The sequence below is a fragment of the Drosophila subpulchrella genome, chromosome 2L, assembly GCF_014743375.2.
Source record: "Drosophila subpulchrella strain 33 F10 #4 breed RU33 chromosome 2L, RU_Dsub_v1.1 Primary Assembly, whole genome shotgun sequence".
NCBI classification, from domain to species: domain Eukaryota; kingdom Metazoa; phylum Arthropoda; class Insecta; order Diptera; family Drosophilidae; genus Drosophila; species Drosophila subpulchrella.
In genome coordinates this window covers 17,917,155-17,923,272 of record NC_050610.1, presented here as the reverse complement: position 1 = coordinate 17,923,272, position 6,118 = coordinate 17,917,155, and positions in this window count along the sequence as shown.

Below are 6,118 nucleotides of genomic sequence, written 5' to 3'. Positions count from 1 at the left end.
TGCCTCCCCATTTTCCCTGGTTTAACAATCTGAGTGGAACAAAGGCCATTTGACCCTTTAATTGACCAACTGACCGCAGTTGACTTAAAGCAAATACCAGGCAGTCGATTGAGTTGTTGTGAAGGATATTTCCATAATATCTACAAAGCAGCATAATTATTTTTAAATGTATTGAATAACATATTTTCATGCCAGTTCTTATTCTAAAAGCCATAAGGCTTATTGCATTTACAGGGCAAATATTTCAAAATTCGTCTGTTTGTGATTAATTTTGAGCACGCCTCTAAATTGAATTCCATTCTCTGCATTTAACTTGCAACCATCCCATTTTCTCTGTATTTTCCAGTGGCTGTTTGTGGCAGCTGTTGCCGCACTTTGATGTAAATAATGTTTGCTAAATATTTTCCGTTGCAATGCTGCGACTCTCTCATTAAATTTACATTTTCCCAACGTAAAAAAGTGCGCCAGGGGCGGCGGCGAAGAGGGGTTGGTGGTGTCGGCTGGCCATTTTGGTCAACATGCCACTTCCAGTTGACAACATATGGCACCTCTGGCCGAAAGCCTGCCTGCCGGGCAATTTGCCTAACCCTCGAGAAAGGGGAACAGTGAGCGGGGGATCGTTGGAGTGGGCCAGCGTGACCAGGTAATGGACTGTAATTATGCTAAATAAGCCATGTAAAAAGTGTGGCTGTGGGTGGGGAAGTGGGTCCTTTCGAGTGGTTAGAGTTCCCGCTGTGCGAGTTCGGCCTGAGTTCCTTTTGATGGAAAGAGAAAGTTGATGAAGTTACTCAATTTGAACATGCCCATCCCCTACGCGCCACTCCCTCTTTCCACGCGTAATGGCATATGAACCCAACGGATGTTGACATTCCTTTAATCTACAATTCATTTACTGGAAAATTGAAGTCCAAAAGGGAATGCGATTGAAATTAATAGCTTAATAAGGGATCTGAAGTATGTTTAATGCCAAGAGAGTTTTCTGCCAGGCAAGTAAAAATGCAAGGAATGCGAGGGCACTGTAAAATCTGTTATAACTTTATTTCAACTAATATAAAAAATGTATTTAATAAAAACTCAAGTAGTTTTACCTATGTAAGACCTCAAATTATTTTATTTCCCTGAGTGTATTAATATGCTGAGCGTTTTATCACCTGCCAGTTCTATGATATATCACCGAACCAACTGCTAAATCTATAAAATGGCTGCGAGAACTTGTGTAATATTTCACATGCCTACACACCTACCTTTTATTTATAGATCCATCTGTCAGCAAATATATCTGCCAAACCTTTACTTCGAGCAGGCCATCACTTATTTTATTTATTTACATTTATTTCGTGAAACTTTTTCTGCCTCGCACACGTTAATCCCTCAAAAATGTTGAGCCTCTTTCAACGAAAAAGGCTTGGAAAAGGGGGAATTCCGACTTAAGAGGGAAAAGAGGACCGTCTATTAATGCCAAACAAGTTACAGTTGCTTTTGTCTGTCCTTGTTTCGTTTTTTTGGCCGGTTAAACCACCTACTCAACCCACCGAAAAAAAACCAAATATTACCACCCACGCAGCTTCAGGAGCCAACGGAAGGCCTTAACATTTATGATTAATGAGCCTTAACTTTTGCACTTCATGGCAATTTATGCGGCGTCTGGCCATTCGGCTTTTTCATATCTTTTTGCCAGACTGAAATTTCACCTCCCATTTTCGGCCTGGGGTAAGTTAAGACAGCCAACAATTGTAAATGTTTGTTGCGCAATTAAAAGTCCGATCCAATGCTGGCATTCCCCCCGGTAATTTGATTTATTCAGCCCGAGGTAGCAGCAAAAAAGGAAAAGAAAAACAAAATGACTTCAGGTATGCGGAATCACTTAACACTCTGTAATCCGTTGAAATACACTTCACAGCACTGTAAATAGGTCTTTTGAAATAATTATGAAGTATGCCTGAAATTGTAAAACAACTTAAGTATCGATGATCAAGGTCTATTTGATGTTCTGTAAATTAAACTATTAATTACTTACTTTAGCATTTGGTAATTAAATTTAAAAGTTTTAATATAATTCTTATTTGCTAACGGTGCTATGGTGCATAACGCCCCTTTAAAGGGTAAAGTTTGTTTTAAAAATGCCCACCTTGTGCACATCAGTTCCCTCAAATTGTCAATAAACATATCAATATGCGCAAAAAATTGGTTTAATGTCAATCAACAATGAAAATCGTGGGAGGGTGACTCTACAAAGGAAAAAGTGGCCTGATTTCAACCAAACAAATATTTACATAAGGTTAATAATAATACTTGATATAACTAATATAGATATATTTTACTTATTGTGCAAATATTGTTTTTAGGTTTATTATTTCAGGACAGTTAATAGGTATATATTTTGTTTTAAATACCCTGAATACCCTTCATATAAGAGCATACAAATAATTTCTTTGTTGACGTTTGCCTAATTTTGGAAACTTATTGCCACTTTTGTTAAAAATGTTGAGAGGAAACGCAAATATTCTTTTTATCCCTTTAACGTTTGCCAATGCCCATCAATATTAATCAGAATGCATATTTCATAAAGCGATTTCAACATTCATTGCCCAGTAAACTCGATAAAACAAGCATAATATTTCCCATTCAGTCGCTCTTTCTCTGTATTTCCATCATTAATCTCCCCGAATCAATTTTCCAGCGCTGACCTCCATTTTATGTATGCATGGCAATTACAATTACAAAATTATATTTCCATATCCCAATAACAACGGCAAGTCACAGAGAAAATAACCACTTTCATTTGTCATTTATTTTATGGAGCTTTTTTTGTTGGCTTTAATTTGCAATTACAATTGACAAATCTACAACAACCATGCGGCAAAAGATTGGAAAAACGGAGCCGCAAATGCAACCAAAAATTAATCATTATCAGTGCTGATAACCGCCTGAATTATTTGCCATTTGCCGCACATTAAAAGTGCATTAAAGGCATTAATTAATAAAAAAGAGGGGTGAAGGTTTATATTTATGTTAATAATAAAAAGAAAAGGTATGGGTTAGTGGAAAGTTTTCTTCGCAAAATCATTATATTTGTAAGATCGTTAAAAATCATAAAAATTGTCACAACATCTTAAATATTGGTTTTTAAACTCATACTCATGGGTTGTTATTGCTTTAAGTAAATTTGAATTCAAATTTTTTTTGCGAAAAACGAAACCAAACTTTATAAGATATTTCTATATGTTTGCATTTTACTTTTTTTTGCTCGTATCAGAAAATAGATCTTACTGTTCCATCGCATTTAAAATTTGTATTTTATTTTTTAAATCACCTCTGATTTATTATGCTAAATTAGCATTAAATTTATTGGCTTATAAACCTTTCAATGTATACATTTTTAATGGTCTAATCCTTTCCACACCACATTTTATCCATTTCTGTGTATTCTTTTGCCAGCATTTTTCTTTACTTTTCTTGCCCATTTTTTGCACTCAAATTTCATGCAAATCTAACATTATGAAGCAGGCAAAAAACTGCCAACTCAGACTGAGTGGGGAAGTGAAATAAAGGGGCATGAATTGGGCAGGAGGTTATTGGGCCTAAATAGCCGTTTCGTGACTTGCAGCTGAGTCTGCGCGACTCTCGCCATTAGCGGGGCCTAATTAGGCGCGGTCTGGCAGCACCCGCAAGAAATTTATAGAAACATATAGGAAATCGCATGAAAATTTTGCAAATCATCAGAGGGCATAAGGAGGGACTTTGGCAGCTGGCGAAAATGAGGGAAATTAGCACGTTAGCGTGATTCACGCGACAGTTTTACAAGCCATCGGATCGGAAATGCTGAGGCACTCCCCACGTCTCCTTCTATATAACATACCATACTGACCCCAACACAAACAGACTTTGAGTAAACGGAATCTTTTCGATATCTGATTGTCTGATTGGGGCTTATGAAATGTATTTCATTTATGACAGCCATCGAAATGGGGGTTTGAAATGTTTAACAACTTCTAGGAAGCCAAGGCATCCTCAAAAATTGGAAATATTTTGTTTATATGAATTTAAAAACAAGATAGATACATATACAATAATAAATTTTTGTATCTTATACAAAGTTTTGCATTTCTGTTTTTGGAATTGTACATTTTATGCTTTAATCCTTGATTTTCCAATTGAGTAGATTCTGATACAAGATAAATCTACTATTTGTACTTTCAAGCAATTCAGTTGCTATAAAAAAGTGGCAAATAACTGATACAACTTTCATGGGCAATCAGAATGCCATCCACACGCAGTCTCCATTATCTCAGTCCCCCATTTTGGCCAAGTAGCTCTAATCGTATTTCTCGCAAATGCTTAATGTCTTAAAACCGAGCAGAATAAATACCGAAGTGGACATGGGGATGAGACAGGAATAGTCTGGTCGGAGTATCCTACCCGAAGGAGCTGAAGCTTCAGCACTGAGTGCAATTAATTAAGCAAAGCTGAAAGTCATGCTCACAATCCCATCCTTTGGTCCTCACATACGCACAAATTTAATTGCTTACAAGTTGGAAACATGGACGAAACAAGAAGGGGTCAAGGAGCCAGGGGCAAATAACAATTGTAATAAAGCGTCAAGAGCAAAGCAAGAAAAATGGCAACAAATGTTGAACTAAACCATAAAGTGTGATTAATTGAATATTTCTTATGCTGCACGTAGACGCGTCGAGAGCGCACAAAAGAAATTCACTTTAGTGGCAACGATCTCCCTTGGCTCCCTATCCGCAGCCCAGGCTCCACACTTTTCCACATTTTCAAGAAAGACAGAGAGAGTTCGAGCTCTACGGTAGCTAAATTTCTAGCTGGCGGCAATAAATTTAAATAAATATACGATTACGCGTGCGTATTAAGTTGCTTCGGGCCAACGATGCCAGCGAGTCGAGTCCCGGGTCAGAAACAGTGGGACGGATATGGGGAATTGAGAAAGAAATTATATGACTACAACATGCTCGGATCCACAGGGGGTATTTAGGGGATAGATCCCCTTACTCAGGCTAAAATGACATATACTATGTATTTTATTCCAAATTTTTCATTTCCACTCGACAATTTTTTGCTTATTCCACTACAACGAAATTCTGGATCCGCTACTGGACTGAATTATACCTTTAGCTAAGTTTTAGTTAAATGTTTTTTTTATGATATGAAATATAATGAAATTCATTTTTACAAATATTAGAAACATTTTTTTATAACCAGCAAAAAAAAATTTTTAATATTAGATATTCATTATTTCTGTAAAATCATAATACCCACATCAAGTTTGCACACTTATAACCAAAATGCTTATACTTTTTTTTATCAAAATAATCTTTTATATGTACATATTTTAAATCTTTATAAAATATAAAGAATGATTAGCGCAGAGAAAAAATTCATTGCTTTCAAAAACTTTCAAATATTATAAATACTTTTGAACGATTTACAAAAAAACTAACCACAATATTAAAAGCTTTTATGGTAAAGATCCTTCTCCAGCATTTTAGTGATCTGTTAATACTTTTTCTCCTTTTTTTTAAATTTATTTTTGATCACATTTTTCCCTTCTCATTCCACTGTGCCCAGTTCCAAAACTGCCGCCTAGTTTGTATCTAGAACAATGGCAATGCCTCGTCTGCCTCAGCTCTTCTCCGTCGATGCTGCCGTCCCTTTCTGCCGCTCCGTCCGCCCTGGACCGCCGCTCCTCTTCCTCTTCCTCCGGCGGGCCGCTCGTGGCTCGTTATCTGCTGACTTCTAATTCAGCCACAATAAATCAATGCAACGTGCTGCAGCGGCGAACAGTGGCAACATTTTGTGGCGCAAATGTGTAAGTGGAGTTGATGACTAGGGGGCAGGAGGGGGGGGCGGTGGTGGGGTAAGTGGGCGTGGCCGGCCACACGACAAAGCCAAAAACACACACATACATTAAAAGATCTCGCCCCGCTCGACTAATCGAAATTTGTTGGGCATTTGTGCTCATTTTTTATACCGCCTTGTTGCCGATTTTATTCGCTTTTAATTGGCCATAATAAAAATTTATTGGCCTCAACTTGTTAATGGTTCGTTAATGTTGCGAACTTTTCACTCCAAATCGCGGCTAGCCGTGCATACATAA